Here is a 19,529-nt window from a genome sequence, read left to right as displayed (position 1 = left end):
TCATCCTCAAACCCTGTGTGACATCAGGTTTATTTTAGAAAACTTCCTGTTTTTCTAAATCGAAAACAGGGTCCACGATGACCGGAAAGTAATCAAGAAAAAGACCATTCAAGGCATTATATATAATGACCTATTAAATCGAGTAAGAAAAGCAAAAAACGCCGGATCTTTCCTGAGAAATGCGAGCTAGATGCATTACGCGTCGAGAAAGCTGGTCTATCCCCTTCTTTAATAATGTTGTAATGTTACTTTTCAATTAACCAAGAAAGCTTACATTAAGTTTCAAAATAAATAGAAGAAAAAAATAAGAAAATCCTAACGAAAACAAAAACCTCTGTCCCCCTTTGTTTCACAGGCGCACTTATAAAGAGCCGTGATTCCCAGTTTGAACTATCAAAACTAGAAGCACAAAACAGAAACTAATGCCAGTACATGAAGGTCAATATGCAGTATGAATACTCATGTGAATACAGTTACCACTTAGCTCCATCTACTGGCTTTTAAAAATTCAAGTAAATCGTTCCGTTTTAAAGTTACGTATACGCGAAGCTGGGCTGGTAGGAGCAGAATCGTTGCGTCGCGTATACGGTCAACACCACCTAGAACAAACTCGATTTTTTTGCAAAAAAATTGCTTCGACACACTGCTATACAAAATATAAAATTGAAAACAATGTATTTGGGGTGAAGAAAGAGAACTTCAGGAATTTTAACACATATATATATATATATATATATATGAATTAATTAAATCAAAAAATTCATGAACTTTAACATATACACATATAAGAGTTGCATTGATATTCCACTATACTTGTAAATGAAAGGGGAATACATAATGAATACCTATGATAAAAAGAAATGAAACTCAGAATTTCGTAAATTTTGATGCGTGCAAGTATATAGAAATGCATGCATTCTCAGAAGCCGGTAAAAAATCAAATTTTGTTTTGAACAGTTTGTATTTTGCGCCTTTTAACTACAGGCTTAAGCACATTATTCACTTTTTTGCAATAATTATTTAATTAAGAATTTGTTGCCGTCATTACTAAATATTTTACGATCATATCAGTCGAATGACCGACTTCACATGCATATATAAGTACACCAAAGTTTTTCAAATTTTGTAAAGTTAATTTCACTGCTATTTGTGTCTGAATTTTGCTTTGTAAAAATTTTTGTTCGTTGTCCACTGACAGAAGTTTTTGAACTGTTACGTAATTATACATAATTACAGCATCAAATTTACTTCACGCGCGTTATCTTTATCACATAAATGATATATTTATTATCGTCAAAACACTAGCATGCAAATATTGTTATAATCGGATTTAATTATCTAAGCTAGAATTTTGTAAAATTTCATTTTTAATGCTTTACGTTGTATTATGTGAATTTTAAGAATATCAGACATGAACTCATAAAAATTTAAATAGCGTATTTTTTCACATTAATATAAGAAACAAAATTGTCATTAGGTACAGAGATATAATCAAGATTTTTCAAGGTCATCAGATTTTAATAAATACGCTGTTGCTGTGACAAATGTATCGAAATATTTAAATGCAAGCACTTTGAAACATACAAAATGTATTTAAAATTTCGAATTTTTATTATGCCTACATTTCATCTAATCCTAATTTTAGGTCACACATTTGTTTAATTTACTTAACTTGGTAAATAATGCCGTTTACTACAAATTAAGTGGCTAGCATGATGATAAATAATGCCATCTGCTAAAGATTGAACGCTTAGCATGATAATAAACAATACTATCTGCTATAAAATAAATTAATAATATGATTAAGTCATCATATTCATATAATCACTATTATAGTTACGTTAAGATTAAATACGTATACTTTCTGTAAATGTATGTACTCGTTTTAGTTTATTATAATTATAATATATTTAACACAGAAGCACTTTTTTAAGCACAGATATTTATAAACTTACTTTCGAAAATTTTGTTGGCTTGAAATTGTTTCTATGGGTCGCGTGTATCCATTTGTTTAACAATTCTTTCTCTTTCGGAAAAGAGAAAACCTGTACTTTTGAACCATTTGGGTAGATGCCTTTGCAGTTCAGTACATAGCATGTGTGAACCATATAAAAAATTTGGAAAACAAATAATATGAAAGTGGAATAGTTAAAAAACGAAATAGAATGTCGACTGTTCTTATGGACGCTTAACTGACCGAGTGACCGTCAAAACTCCGGAAATCCACCCACCAGCTGGGTGGGGAGAGTTAAGTGAAATGAAATGCAATACCTACTAACACTGACATCACACCTCCTCTTGGGAAACGCTCCGTGGCTTTGAATCTAGGGGGTGCTGGTACGGGACGCTGGGCTGGTATGAGTGGACGTGTACGGTCCTGAACGGGTTAAGATCTTCTATCTTGAAACATCTTCTCTCACACTTTCAATAAGTTCATTTTCATTTAGAATTTGAAACCCAGGGTCTGACCAATCACACATCATCCATTTTACTGTATCCTCAACACTAACTTCTGAACATCCGGATAATTTTCAAAACAATATTTCTCAATTCCTCAAGTGACACGTCATCCGCATCTTCTCCTGTATCTATCCTTTACTTTTCTTAAGCTTCTTTTTCCTTTTTCTCCATTTCCTTCTTTTCTTCAGGTGATTCTGAAAAAAATTTAAAAGCGATTCGGATAATCAAAGTTTGGATAATTGCAGTAGTACTGTAGTTAAAAATTAAGTGATAAACTTACATCACTTTTAAAGACATTATAAATTATTTGTTTTAACATGAAAATTTACTTAATACCATTTTATCTTGTGAACTAAGTTTTAGTTTATTAATACAGGATTTTATTTTGAATTGAGAATTATGCTTATCTCTAAGTATATAATGGAACATTTAATATCAGCAACTAGACCTATACTGCTCACAAATGATGTTTACCTAATAGGCACATTTTTATAAAACTAAAAAAAAGTTATAGTCCTTGACATGATTAAATTATAAGTATTATTATTATTATTCTCAATTACTATATTAAATATTTATAATAAGAAATTATTGGAAATACTAGTCTAAGGTAAAATATGCTTAATAGTTTCACTGAAAATGATGAATGAACCGAAATACAAGTAATATTTCCTAACTGAACAGAAAAATCTTTAAAAAAAACATAACGCTCGGATCCCTCATACTCTCATCGTACTAGATAAATAAGATAAATAAGATCTGGCTCTCTCTGAGTTCATGCATGTATGGACTTAATCTATCCTCCATTTAATAGATCCGTTTAGAAACTTTCCGATCAACGTTTTATTACATAAAATAGCATTTCTGAAATATTTTCAGAAATGCCATTCATAATGGCAAACAGACAGCCATGCGGATTTCTAATTAATTATTTATACATTTTTCTAATAAATAAATAAAATTTATAACCTTAACCAAAACTAAAGGCATAACCTTCAGGATTTATTAATAGTAATTGAGGAAGGATAATCATTCTTCATTTTCTAAACCAATGAATTTCAACGAGGATTAATACTTTTTTCCTCAAGCAGAAGAAAAACAATATGCTTGACTTAAAAGCATCATAAAACAAAAATATTTTATTAAAATGTTCTCATGATTTAACCTTTTTAAATTACAACTGTTGTTTCTTAATGGGATCTAAGGAAGATACAACATTTAACTTCCTTTGGGTATAATAATGAATACGTTTCATGAAAGAAACTTCCAATCTAAGCATATTTTATTAAACATGTTTTCATCGAAAATTTTGCTTTGAATTTCAGAAAAAAAATATGTATTAAAAGAATACAATTTGTTACATGTGGCAACTCATATGGAAGGATATTCAGAAGAATAATTTACTTTCCAAAAACACGAGTCAATGTATGGAAGAAGATTTATTTACTTAGTGATAAAATATTGAAATGTTATCACTAAAAAGCATCAGAGTAGAATGATCTTATTCCTTAAATTTAATTTATACCCACAAGAAAACTAGTGGTTTGTGTGCAGGAGTTAGTTGTTTAACATAAACACATAAAAGTCGTTTTTCTCTTTTGAAAAAAAAAAAAAAAAAAAAAAAAAAAAAAAACGTCTCAACCCCGCCTGGTTAGTTTTTGATTTATAATAAGATCATGATAAATTGGAGCGTAAAGCTGCCATTTTTTAAAACCAAACCAAAATATCGTTCTATTCATTTTCGTTGATTTGGAAAAAATATTGTCTTGTGTGTGTGTGTATTTTGATAGCTGTGGCGATAGCATTTATTATAAATGTGAATTTTGCTCCCTAGATATGTTTAGATATTATTTATTTTCTTTGAGATAAGTAGCCTTTTGGCCTTGTGTTTAACTATCAGATGATTTATAATGTTATGACATGTTTATTTTCTCTGATAAAATTCAATAGCAATAAAGAAACTTATTTAAAATACAGGAAGGCAGGTTTCATGTCTTGGCATTTTTAGAGTGATTATTACGTCCTACTGCATAGCGGCGACTTTACAAAATTTCGTGTGCATGCCTTTGGGAGATCTTTTAACAGATACACGCAGACATATTTGTACCGTGTGATATGCGTGTTAAATAATGAAACCATCTCTTGATGAAAAGCATAGAAACAAATTGTCAAGTTTTTAAAGCCTTTTATGTATTTCTTAAAGCATTATCTTACACTTAAGTACATATTATTAAACGCACTGTTTAAAATACCTAAGGAAAAGGAAAAAAAAAAAACTTCGTAACTAAAAGCATTCAAATATAATCACTGCCATATGCAAGAAAAGTCAGCACGAATAAACGCCGAAAATCCTGAATTTTATGTAAAGAGATTAAATTGCCTTTACAAATGCTGCTATTTAGCAAATACATTTAAACATTGCGAAATTAGTTACAAACCGGTACTAGTGAAGCGAACTAAATAACAATAGCAACCAAATGAAAATATGAAACCATATATACGCACATTTCTTTCAATGCAATGCAACCTCTATGAAATGCCTGGAAATACACGTGTAGCAAGCAAATTGTTTTGAAACTTTCCAAAAGCTATTCTCCTGTTGTTTGGTAAGTTAATGCTTAGGTCTCCAAGATGTTTCGCAATTAGCATTGCGAGCATTTTATTGACTTACAAATGATAAAATAATTATAACAGTTCAAAATATACGCTCAAGAAAAGCCAAAGAATGGGCTAGATGTTTGGAAGTTACGAATTTCAATAAGCAAAAGAATATTTTTATACTTTTGAAATCGAAGTTGCCCGCATAAAAAAGAGGTTGTGTGAGACTTGAAAGTCTTCAAAGTAATATAAACGGTTTATTTAAACAAGAAAAAGGGTATATTCATACAAAGAGAAATAGATAGAGGTTTTTCTGCTTAAGTGAAATTTGTTTCACCCTCCTTTGTTTTTCGTTGAAAAATGTTCTTTAATGTCTAAATAAAGTGACTATAATCTCATTTGTTGTTGTTGTTGTGACGTATCTCACTTGTCTGACAGCAGCATAAGAACAAGCCCATGAAATTCATCGTGGCAAGGTGTACAAAAATGCGGCTGTCTTTGGCAAGACTTGAGCACCACACAGGTGACACTACGACTTTGCTCAGTTCCGGCCTCAGTTTTCATAAAGAAAAACCCGGAGAAATAGGTTCAAACATCTCCCACCTCTCCTCTTCTTCTACCTTCAACCTCTCGAGAGGAATCTTGGCTCGTCCCATATTTAAAGTGTTCCCATGCCCGACAGACACTGTGCATTTACAGACATCTATTCCTTCCGAATCGAAACCAGGCCCTTTGGCATGGCACTCAGAGTCTCTCACCAATATCCCAGTTGGTCAACAGACTTTGTAATTCATTAAAATATGTAATGCAGTATTCGAAGTTATGAATATGTTTCCAATGCAGTCTCCTTCCATTTTTATTCTCAAGCTTGATTTCCGACTCAAATCAATGATCACAGTCTGTCCTTGTTTTCTTATTTCAGATAATTAAAATTTTTCTGTGTTTGACTAATAACTGATGTATGCTATTTGGTGCAATACTTTAGTAATTCAGCAATGCTTCCGTCGTCACTTAAACATATAGCATAATATTTTAAAAATTATTTTACGTATTTAGTAGCTAAATTAATTATTTTTATTCCAATAATAATATCTGTTCTAAGACATCGGACCGCCAATAACAAAGAAATCACTGCCTGATTATGAAGTAACTTGTTGTCTAACAAAGAGCACAAAAACGCATGCGTCGTAGAGATTGATTTATTTACTAAACAGGTAGAAAGGCACAATCAGCATATGCGTTTAGCATCTTTTATTTATCCAAAATCTTCTCATCAGTATTGTTGCATTCTACGGGTTCGTGGATTAAGAGTAAATATAACTCCTGACTATATATATTATATATATAGCTTTACCCTTTCTTCAAGAACATTCCCGAGGAAAATCGCCAAGAATGCGTTCTAGAAAGTTATCGCTCCGTTTATGGGACATCGCCAAATTGTCATCAAATGGCGTCAAATGGCCGATTTTGCATCAAATCTGGCAACCCTGCTTCACTTTGCTACTTTCTGGCAACCCTAACCCCGCTTTGCGGGGAAGATATCTCACCGCAGCTGGGCATTTTGTAACAGTATGCTTTCTAGTTAATATATCTATTGGGTGCGCCTAAATATTTGTTCAGTGCTGACTAAGCTTGGGCATTAGAAAATAAAACCTTAGTCCATTCTACTAATAAAATAATGTAAGGTATTTTAAATTCATTTCCGTGTTGCAAATTTTATTTGGAGTTCTTACCATTATTAGAATGTTATCATTACTATTCAAAACTAAAGAAAGTTAAAAGAGCGAACTATCTATGAGCTAAGGGTGTTCAAAGTAGAAAAGTATTTCTGCATTTTTGACAGACCTGTTTGTTCTTCTGAAAGTGGTACATTTTTATATCAACTTTTCTAAAATTCTTAGATTGTGTATATGTAGATAATTTGGATACGAGATTTATGTTAGATGAAAACAATAAATTACTTTAAGAAATCTGATTACTCAGAAAAATTTCCTCTGCAATCTATGAAACCATTAAATATACAGAAAGCTTCGTAACATATACTTATATGCTGATTAAAATTATAGAGTATCACTTTCTTTAGTAGCATAAAATCATGAGCTCTAAAAACACTATAGGGGAATAATCTTATTGTTTTAAAAATAGACAGACAAATTCAGAAGAAAGGTGTAAATAGCCCTTTTATTTTATCACAAATAAGTAACAATAACCCAACTTAAGCTAATCCAACAAGCTAACCCTGTAGCTTGAGCTAACCCTGTAGTTTGAGCTAACCCTGTAGCTTAAGATAAGATCATATAAAGCTCATATAAAGCAAGCTCATATAAATACTTAGGAGTGTACGTCGACAAAACTTTAAATTTCAAGGATCATATCCAGTATACCATCAATAAAGCTAATGCAGCATTCATGTCTCTTTACTCCCTGCTTGGAAGGAAATCTAAATTAAATCTAAACACCAAGAGAAAACGTTTTATCACCCTCATCAGACCAATTCTACTTTATGCAGTTCCTGCACGGGCGACTGCTGGAAAACTCAACGCCTGAAAATAAACGTCTTACAGAATAAGATTCTTAGAAGCATAACCAATGCACCTTGGTTTGTGCGTAACGCGCAAATTCATAAGGATTTAAAGATTCTACCGATTCACGATCAAATACTAACTACTGCACACAACTTCTTTGAAAAAATGAAAACCTCTCAATACCCGGCTATTAAAGAACTCACAAACTATGATCCCACAGAGGAACATGTAGTAAAAAAACCGCGAAGTATCCATCATAATGCATTATGCTGGTAGTGTACAGCGTATATATTTTATTATACTTATTTCACATATTTTAATACTCTTTATTTAATCAAATTTTGCTTACGTTTTGGACTATGCTGTGACAAAGCTTATGGACTTTGATTGCAACTTATATTACTTATTATTTCTATTTAATCAAGGATTTTATTTAGTACTTTGTAGTGTTTTATACTAAAGACTTTGATTACAGTGAAAAATTTTAGTTCGAGGTCTTATAACTCTTTCACTCGATACCGGACACCTCGCAAGACGTGGTGTTTACTCTGCAACTTTAACGAAATAAATTTTCTAGCATGATTAATTAATTAATTGTACTGTGCCCGAATTGTGTTTCTGAAGAATAAGGACATTATTATCTCTTCAAATTCGCCTTTTTGAACTTCTACAGTCTTATTTTACGTTTTATTCAGCAATTTTATGAAATGTAGGACTTATTTTGCACCGACCAATCCCATAGCTCACTGGAGCCCTTTCACTCACTGATGCTTCATCTCGACTGCTGCTGCCATGAATGATACTTGCCTCTTCACTGCTATTGACATGCCATTTAATTGCGTTTAAAAATTACTATTTACTGAGTTTATCTCATGACATCGATCTCCCCTTCGGGTGTGGTGTATATTTCAATACACCTCTTATTTTATTATGATTACTAATGACCTTTGGTAAAATGTTTAATTACTGGTTAGAACTTCTTAGAAGTTGATGCCAGAAGAAAAGACGATCCTAGATCCTATGGTTTTTTTCTCTCTCTCTCTTGGCTGACCTCCACTCGCACGAGTACGTGGGGCTGCGGCCCTGCATATTTCACTCATGGAGTGTCGTCGTTCTTTTGGATGGAAAAGAAGGAGCTGCCTAAAAATTGCACAAATCAGCTGAAAATTTTTAGATTGAGAATTAATCTGCCTCGTGCTAAAATTTAAACCATCTTCAAGTAAATTATTGACGTGTGTTTCGTACTAAGAAATTGCTGCCATTTGTCATTAATCATCGCCTCGTGGTAATTGCCTTGTGATGAACAGAAAAGTGTGTGTGAAAAAAAATAAATCTGCAAGTGTGTAAAGCTCCATCTGCAATATGTTTAGTTAACGTGAACATATTTATAGTGCACTGGGTGAACGACGTTTAAAGATCTGAAATTTGTGTTCTATCTTCAAAAAACGGCGCCATTCTTCCATTCTTGTGATGTTATTTTTTTGTATGATGTGTTGATATATTTAATCCAGAAAATGCTTTGATGAAATAAATGTGAGATTGATGAAAGAAATTGTTTTCTCTGAAGTATTTACACAAGGTATTTGGGTAAGTAAAGAATTTTATTATTCTTGATTTTAGGTTTCGAAACGCAATGTACTAAATATAGATTTTAGGCCATCAAATATTGGGCACGTAAATTGATTGATTACTTGTAGGTATCTAGTCAAGATAGATTGTCACACCACAACACCACATTAACTCTCCTTTTAATCTCATTTTAGTCGATTTTGCAAACTCTATCTGAGGCTTATCATGCATAAATATCGATTAAATGTGTGTATGATCCTGTGTGTGTATCATAACTTGTGTGCGGTACATGTTTTGTATTTTATCAACCTATATCCATACTAAATGTCATTTAAATCAAAAGAACTCAGTTTCAAAAAGAGTCGAGAAAATGTAAAAACTCCCTTATTTTTGAGCAACAGTGTATTTTTACTCAGTCTGTAATTGTTCATTAAATTTGTGTAGGAGAGTGTTTCCATATTTAGAAAATACTTTTATTTCCTATAAAATGGTAATTTTCAGAAAATTATGAAATAAATAATGAGATTATATTACATATCTGAAATTACACAAATGAAAAACACAATAAAATAAATACAGAGATTTAGTTTACTAAGACGATTATCTACGATTCCAGATGATTTCGGTGGCATGTGGAAATATGTGTTTTAAAAGGCATTCAGTGTTATGTGAGGCAAGCAATCTCTCGAAAAGAATTTACTCCACTTACCGCAGGCACAAATTATTTGCATTCTGTGGCCACAATCTTTTGTTTATGTACATAATTTGACTGCTACATTCAGTGAAAATCAGTGTGCTATAATTACTTCCCTTTGTCTGTTTTCCGTGCGCTTTGTCTTAAAACTTTGCTAAAAATAAGCTATGCCTTTTTATATTTTATTTAAAACGCATTCTACTGAATTCTTCTGTAAAGGGAATAGTTTAAAAAGCGGATTTAAAAATTCGCTTATGTTTTCATAAAAATGATTTAATATGATGTAAAAAAGATGCTAAATTTCTGGCATTACTTTTCAACTCAATTTACTTTCTTACACAGCCTTCCGACGCCTTCGCATTTACGTCATATATAATAAATAGCCACGCGATTGGTTAAAGTATTTTGCTATCGTGTTAGGCGAATTTACGTCAAAGCTTCTCGCTCGATCTAAGTTTTAATTTTTTTCCTTTTAATAGTTTCGCTTCTCTTAATAGGTCAGAGGTCAATTTAATGTATAAAATGTTTTCATTTAGACATAGTTTTACAACAAAATACACCGAAGCGTCAAATTACTTGAGTTAATTTACAAATTTAAAGAAAATTTCTTAAAATCTTGTAAATTTTATAAAAACTCTTTACATTTCATGTTTATTGAGAAGAAAATTCCGTAAATGTCAAAAACGTATGATATTAGTTAATTTATAAAAGAAAATACCGAAACGCCATACAGCTTAAGGAAGGGATTGTAGCTTAGAAAAATTGGAAGAGAAAATATCTCGCATTCATCTTATGCACGAAGAAACTTCAAAAATGCCCTTCAGATAGCTTGTTTGATAAGACTTGCCAGAGTCGAACTATCAGTATTCAACAATCTTATCCTATGAGCCATTAAAAGTATTGTAGTTTTATGAATGAAGAAATGTTTTTCATTTTACATTTATCTTATATTAGAAAAAATTAAAGGGACAAAAAACCAACGAGACGTGAACACACTCAAGAAGGATTCATAATACTGCAAAGTCGGAGGTAAATAAAATTAGCCTCATTTGGCCTTTTATCGCTCTTTCGGTGGTTTCTAATTAATGTGTGTGTGTGTGCGTGGGATTATGGCAAAGCCTCGAGGGCTATCTGCCTAAGAGGAGGGATGCCTTCGTGGAGGACTTTCTAAGGGAAACTGGCTCGTGTACACGTTACAAATGGGGAAAACCACGAAAACGCCCATGCAGCCAGCCCGTTCGCGGGATTCGAACCTCGAACCGAACTATCAGTGTTCAGCGATTTTACCGCTCGGCCGCTGGTGTGCTGGTTTTTAATTAAAGGGATATTTTTTTGATTCTACATTAACTTCCAATCAAGCTGATATTATTTCCTGTTAATTACTAGAAATTTGTTTCACAATTAAACAAGCATTTTCTACAGAACGGCGGTCACCAAATTAGAGTACGAGGTTGAGTTATTGGAATGCGCCCGAAGAGTCTTAGTTTATAGTTAAAGTTTTAAATAGCAATAAGGTTTAGTTGTCAACAATGGTGAAATACGGATTAATATTTTATAAATTTTAGAAAACATTTTGTGAAAGTAATTTTTGTAAAAGTTTATTAACGAGACCAATAACGCATACAGTATTTTCTCTGTATTACATTTATTATTTCAAAGGCTATTCAATCAATTAACTCTCTTGAACCCATTAACACCTTAAATTTTGCAATGCCAAGAATTTCTAAGAATTCTCAATTTAAAGGGGAAACAAATCTTTCTCCATGGCTGGCCGTTGTGGCCTTTCGGGCAATGAACAAGCGGACTTCCTTGTAAAAATAGGTGCCACTTTAATACAACATCCTAATATAGCCATTTCTTATTGGAGGATTAAACTGTTTTTAAAAATTATATTTACGTCTAATATCTTACGAGATCGTCAGACTCGTACAGCTTTAAAAAGTTGAAGAATGATAAGTCCTCTTATTCCCGATAGTCCAAGACGCAATGTATCCACCTGTCTACAGGACATGATTGCCTTGCCGCCACCTGCACCGCATAGGCCTTTCAAGCGATCCTATTTGCCCACTTTGTGGTTCTGGAAAAGAAATGGTCCCCCGTCTTGTTTAATCTTCCTACAAAATGTGGCGTCATTCTCGCAAATAGATCTCGCTACAGAACACTGTGAGCACAGTTTAATTATGTCCACCCGTTACACTGAGTTAGTTTATTATTTCATCCGGAAAACAAATCGAATCTAAATAAGAAAATTCGCACTTAAATCTCTCAGATTTCCTTCTTATTAAATTTTGACATCTCTCAGATTTATATTTCAAACTGAGATTCGCTTATATAATTTCATTCGAACAACAATAATTTCGTATTCATATTTTTATTCCGTGTTCTTTATTTTGAATTAACCTGAGATGATTAACTGGAATGTGTAAATGATTAATGCCAGCTACTGAAATGAAATCATAATGCTAAATGACTTACTTATAAGCTTAATATTTTATGAATTGATACCAAAAAGCTCGTAACGAATGAAAGACGAGAAAATTGCAAATTCCATCTAGATTTCAATAAAGATATGAAATACAGAAGCTCACATCTATGAAAATAATTATTAACTTTTTAATGAATTAGAAACGCTGGTATTAAATGTTATATGCTGTATTCATGCGTACTTTCATGACCTGGTTTAGAGCTTATAGAAGCTTTTTTTCTTTATATTAAGTGTTTTCTGATTGGCCAGTCTAAGGTCCAATCCTCTGGAATCAGTTTGCTTACCCGGTCGGATTTTAGCTCCTGTATTAAAGAATGTAACTAAATAACTAAGTTCTGAAATTATTATTATACACCTGAAAAATAAGGCATTATGCCTATTTTTATTATTAGCTACAGTAAAATAATAGCGTCTTTATTCAAAATGTTGGAATTTGAAGAATATTGATGTCCTTTTCATTACTGGATGAAGTGATTTTATTCATAATGATTACTATTGTAAATAGGATTTTTGGAAGCAGGCAAGATGAAAAATGAGCAATGGCCTTCGCCGGGAATGGAACCGCAGACCTCTGGAATACCGGCCCAGCGTGCAGAACCACTACACCGCGAAGGAAGGCGGGAGAAGTACCTTATAACATGAAGAAGAAAGCAATCTTTTATCTTTTCACGAATCATGCTGCTGGGCTTAATTTAACGAGCATTCTTATTTTATTAAATTAAATCTTTTCTTCCATGCTAGAAATGTTTAGTTCGACAAGGCTGTTCATGCAAACCATATGAAAAAATTATTTAATATTCTTGTAAGTACAGCATACGTAAGTTAAATACTTGTAAGTTCAACGTAACGTAAGTGAATAAATGCATAATTTATTATCATTGTTTTACCGAATTTATTTTTTCGAGAGTTTTATTAAAATACTTATGCATTTTATATATTCGACCGCCCATAAAGTGCCTTAATTACTTTATATTTGAGACTATGCACATCTTCGGTAATATTATAAAGTCTCTTTGCGTTTACACAACGATTTTTGCTGGCTTGAAGACGAATAAAAATTTAAAACTTGAGAGAATATATTGGATTATAATTCTTGGTATAATAGAATAGTTCTTTAATTTATAGACAAATTTAAAATGCATCGAGCACATTTCTTCTCTGTATTAAATGTCTTCTAAGAATAAACTAATTTATTTGTAGCACAATACATCAGAGGATAAACATTAATACTGATAATAATGTTATATTTTAACTATGATTAGCTAATTTTGTTTCAATTTTCTGCTCTTAATAATTTTCGAAGTATTAGTTAAGCAACTCAGAATGTGATGAAAAGAACTTCAAATTGAGTGCATTAGATCTAGAACGTTCGCATACAAAATTAAAGCAGGAAAGCTTTTGTTTGCAATACTGATAAGCTGTCGCATATATAATTCTGGAGTCTGGAGGCATCGCTAATGAGCACTCTGTAAGTTTGCTATGAAAAAACTGCTAGAATCCTCTATTTTCTTTTAGCAGGTCTAACTACTTTATCGAGTTGCTTTCTAATTAGGGCATGAAAAGACTCGGTGCTTTTAGATCGCAGATGTCCAGTGTGGGCGCTGAAGAGATATTAGAGGGGGGGGGGGTTATTACTGATCCGAGAGGAAGTATTGGGTCATTGAAAAGCAAGCGGGCATTAAAAGCACACTTAAAAAATTGGGTTATCTGAATACTTTTAAACAATTATTTAAACATTTCCATAATTATTCAAATATTGCATTCACATATCTTTAGAAGAATCATACCGAACGTGTCAGATGACCCTTTATATTAGGTGCGGCAGAAAAAACTAAGCTAATTAAATTCAAACCAGAAAGGATATGGATATTTTATATTAATGAAAGTTCACATAATGTCCTTTTTCATCGAAATGCTCTTTTCGTTTTTAATAGAGGATCAGGAAGTGATGGCCTCCATTGTTTATGCATTGATTGAATTTTGTTGGTAGCTGTCCAAGAATTGAGTCATTTCGGGCGTAATGGCAGCAATTTTCTGTTATATAACCTTAGTCTGAGATTTTAAAATTAGACATCCAGCGGTATTTGTTTTTTGGGGGGGGGTCGGGAATAGGATCCAATCGGTCTAGTGCGAAGTGGATGCGAAAAGCCAGCTGCATTACTATTGCATGTTTTAGGCAACCTGTCATTGTGAATAAACCACTCTACAACGAAATTCTCTTGACCAAAGTTGGGACATACTCTTAAATAACGTGTTAGTCGCTATTCAGCGGTGTGGCTTGCTATCATCATTCTCCCTTCCAAACCGTAGCTACGCAATTTTCAATTCGAGTTCTTTCTGCCGCACTCTGTACAAACTGCTCAAAGTTGCATGTAGTTTTCTTTTTCTGTCCCAAGCGAAAGAAATGAAAAAATATCAGACTAATAAATTAAGTTTATGACCATAAAACTGTATTTGAACAGTCTTTACAGTATCATATACTTTCAATATATAAAACTGCACATGCAGGACTTTGTGCATCGTTTGTCATATTCATTATTATATAAATGCTTTAAAAAATCTTCAATCGTTATTCTGTTTCCATATTCCTTGATGAATTTCAATTAACAATATGATAAAGTGCAAAAATAATGCTAAAATTTAATTATTTCACTCAGAGTCTGTAAGTCATATTGAAAACAGCTAATATGTCATTTTATAAAGGATAGGAGATACTGAATAAACTCGAACAAGAATCTATGAAAATTAAATAAATAAATAAATTGAAAAATAATGCTGAGAGTCAAAGTGTTACGTATGGTGTGTGACGCATAGCCTGAATACGCCATATTTATGGTGAGCTAAACTATTTTATACATGACATTTGTATACAAATTATGTATATATATATATGCCATTTGTATATAATGTTTTATACGTAACATTTTATAAAATAACAATTAAGATTTGCTGATAGTTTATTAATAATATGATATGCAAATGAATGACTTATGAAAGATAAGTAAAATCAAATAAAATTTCAATAAATTAAAGACAATACAGAATTAATATTTAGTTAAAAACAATAAAACCCATTCAGATGTAATAATGAAGTTAGTCTCTCATAAACATTGAAATAATTTAAAGTTGATACGTAATTAAATGGTTAAAGCATACATGATAGCTGTTAAAATACCTGGGAGGAAGTTTGTCAAATATTGACATTTGAGAAATAACCATGTTTTACTTTGGGGTAGCTTTTGACGGATCAACAATAGCCCATATGAAGACAGTCGAAGTGCTTAAATGAAATATAAATTTTCAATTTAAAATGCTTATTCATTAAAAATAAAGTTTAAGATAGGGTTTAAGAAAATTTCAAAAGTAAATATGTATATTCACCAAAACAAGTAGGTTTCTTTTTTGCTTTCTAAAGTATATTTAGAGTAAATAATAATGATTGAGGTAAGCCATGTTTCAGTTTTATTTGAAAGCTGACATTTGTCTAGAATTAGATCAAACAGTTTATTAACATGTAAGATATATTCTAAATCTAAAACGAACTTCGTTCAAAGATTTCCTGCAATTGAAAACTTTTCTTTATAATTATCAGATTAAGTTGAACTGCTCGTTTTTAAATGATTGTTCATTTCTTTTCTTATTTTTCAAAGTCAATCTTAAGGGCTTAGATCAAATCTATCAATTCTTTCCCTTCACAAAATGCAAAATTAAGTTCAGATTTCTAGTGAAGATTTTCTGTCGCAGTCTAACCGCGCGAGTTAACTTGCGAAGTCTGTTTATTATAAGATGGTAGATAATTTGAAAAAACCTTATGACCTTGAATAAAAGAAAAAGAACATTCATGAACATTTTTAAAATTTAGAATTAGTTGTCTTTCATTTGTGTCTCTCAGATATGCCAAAGCAGCTCCAGGATACTTTGTGTCATAATATTTATGAGGAATCTTCATTAGCAATGTTCTTCAGAATATTCTTATTCGTAAAAATAACTTTCAATGCAGTCGCTAAGTTGGTGTAAAAATTATATTAATTTATCTAACAGTTAAATTTTGAGTTAAATTTCCTTTCTTGTCCTTTCTGAATTTCAACTTACAACTTCCTGCCAGAATGTAGTTTTAGAATCAAGTTTGAATGCAAATGAGGAAGAGCGGTATTTAACCTCGAAGTTCTACTGTCTTAGTCAGAGAGAATCAGAGATTCTGGTTAGCCCATGTCCGCCTTTTTAGGCTACTCTCTCTTAAATTATTATTACGCTCGGTCATACTTTAGGCCTTTGATAGCTTCGCAATCAATTTTGCGTTAAGGGGCCAACTCCGTTAGAAGTTGGACAGCTTCGGCTATATCTTTTTAGTTAAGTTTAGTTTAGTTCTTAGCATCTTAAGTTCAAACCCGAGTGTCGGCTTTATTGTAAAACTCCAAGACAGGAGTTATGTTAAATTTTAATTTGGAATAATGAATGGTCTTTAACCCTTTTCAAGTCTTATTCACTGTCTCATGAACTAAAGCGATTATTTGCTCACCAAGTTCTTAAGATTCTTCAAATTCAACTGTAACTTAAAAGTACACAGTACAGAATCTTACAATGGAATAAACAAAACACGAGAACTTTTCATATCCTTGTTAGAAAATTTATTTGCAGTGGAAATCAACGATTCTGAAATCTCTATATTACAGAATCCATTGAAACTCAATACTATTGTGATTTTAATATTTCCTAAGCTTGATTCAAAATTCTGTTCTTATATACAGCTTTCGGTACTTACGTTGCATCATATGACACTGTGAAGGTTTGGTACCGATAGTTCAAAAACAAGGACTGTGACATTCAAGAAGCAGAGCGGTCTAGCCAGCCTACTGATGTTGATGATGCCTGCCTGTCAGAACTTGTGGAAGAAGATCAGTATGTTGCAGCGTCATTATGTTAATTGGAAGCAGAAAAGATGAAAAATATGCAACCGCCTTCACCGGGAATCGAACCACGGACCTCTGGAATACCGGCCCAGCGTGCTACCGTTACACCACGAAGGACGCTAGAAAAGTGGGAGAAACACCTTATAATGTAACTACTCGAGAGCTTGCTAAGGAGTTAGACGCTAGTGCCATGTCCATTATTCGCGCTATGCATTGTATAAATCTGACGTATTCTTTACTCAAATGAAAATCTTTATAAATTATTGTATTCATAAAAATCAATACATATTCTTCGGAGTTCACGTTTATTAAAATCAAATAATTATGAAGCAGGGGATAGAAGAGCAAAATACTTGGTTTTTAACTTGAAAGAAGATGCTTATGTTACCAATTTTGAATTTAGTTAGATATTTTTAGTAAAAATTGTTTTATTTCCCCGTGCAATGCAGCGCCTGACGAATTTTAAGAGAAAGCTACGCCGGATGCATACAAGAGCAGGTGCATTTAATTTGAATAAATTTAATTGACTACCGTGTTAGCTGTAACCGTAATTCTACTCTTTTGCTTTCCAGAAGTTGCTAGAACTATCTCACGTGGCCGATTGAAAAAGCTATTAAAGCCAGAGAGAAAATCTCAGCTCAGTTGCTTAGTGAGCTGTTGTTTACTTAGTTGCTGTAATTTTCTCGATCAGATTAGCTTTCTCTGCGCTTTGGATTGCGTTCTATTCTAACGTGTTTAGCAGTTTAAAGGTTAGCACTGATTATATTGCGTGATATTGTGATATTGTACGAATATCTCTGAGGAAAAATTCCAGCATTTTGTTATATTTCTTGTGATAAGAATAAGTTTTATTAACTTTTCATCCAACTTGTGCATTCAATCTATTACAAACCCGTACGCACGCAACACTCAGTTACATCGCACAACAGGTTAAAATTTATACTTTCTTGAGACATTTATGTACACAAAGCAGGAGAAACAAGATTTATTTATTTATATTTATAGATAAAAGTATTAATTAAAAAACTGAGAAATTCTCATCCATTTACCTCGAAAATTTCTTTCTATTCAAAAATCAAACGCATGGATTTTGAAAGGCTAGAAATATGGCTTTTCGGCTTTAGATAAATCCAGCTGCGGTTCTCGAACTGCCATGATTTCTACTATGCGGCTACTATTGTCATGAAGTTTGGCCACCCCTGATATATATCACGCAATATAATGGTCATAAGAACACAATTAAATGAACCCAAAAACTCATAACAGGCTTCAAATCTTGAGGAATTTGTAGGCATTTGGATAGTACCTCAGAATTTAATCTAAAGACGAACAATATTCAAACTTGGTAATTAGGATGTATTTGATAATGAATGCCTTTCGTTTCGAAGAGAGACGAAAGTGTTTCAAAGTAGAGACATTCGAGTTCAAGTATTATTTCATTATTTATTTCCTAAAAATAATCAAGTTTAATGCTCTAGAATGAATTCGAGGCTGAATGATTAATAATACATAACGTTCATGTCTAATAACTAAGAGACAGAATTAATTTCGAGATAATCATAAGGTACATAATACATATTTAATAAAAGTAAGCTTCGCGCGAAATGTATTTCTACCAAAATTAAGTTTCAGATGAAGGCATTTTTGGTAATTAAACTTTTAAAAATTCATATATTTTAATAATATATTTGGTAAGGAAATGGTAGTCTTACAGATCATTTTTCTAATAAAACAACAAAAGCCCATTCAGTATAATATAAGTTGTTATTTCAGTTACAAAAGTAAACGCTTTAAAAAATGCAGTTAGAATGAGAATATCTTTCCCAACATAAATATGCAGTAATTTATGTCGAACATTATTGTTTCTACAGGAAGAGACTTTTCTCATCGTCCATTAGTTCTAAAAGCGAACTTTTGAAATCTGAAACTTTCTCTTATACTGTGTTTCCGAACATAACAAAGGTTTTTACTGGAAGGATGAAAACGTTTTCAGTAATAATGTTCGTTCATAATAGTACTGCTACGAATTTTGTATATATGTAAATAATTTAGTGAAACTATATGCAAATTCCCGTATGCATATAAGCATTCTGTACCGTACCACGCGCATAGGGAAAAATCCGCACTTGTGATTGGCCATACTTTCAGATGACGTTATTTCTTCTTGGCGTAATGATTTTTAGGCGGGGTTCATATGATTTTGTTTTGTTGAATAACGCGCATCAGTGACATTGAAGCGTGAAAATTATCGTTTGTTTCCTTCGAAACGAAAACATTTAGCTGCAGCG

At 32.3% G+C, this 19,529-nt stretch overlaps 1 protein-coding gene across 1 annotated transcript in view; it reads left to right on the top strand.

Moving 5' to 3' along the window:
• Positions 1-19,529, top strand: part of LOC118180633 (rhodopsin, GQ-coupled-like) — a 333,342-nt gene that overhangs the window by 278,490 nt on the left and 35,323 nt on the right. The window lies entirely within an intron of this gene.

This window comes from Stegodyphus dumicola, chromosome 1 (genome assembly GCF_044657685.1).
Source record: "Stegodyphus dumicola isolate Sdum_Otavi_A_Nest chromosome 1, ASM4465768v1".
Taxonomy (NCBI): domain Eukaryota; kingdom Metazoa; phylum Arthropoda; class Arachnida; order Araneae; family Eresidae; genus Stegodyphus; species Stegodyphus dumicola.
Note: the sequence above shows the minus strand (reverse complement) of the source record. Positions and strands in the feature narration are given on the sequence as shown.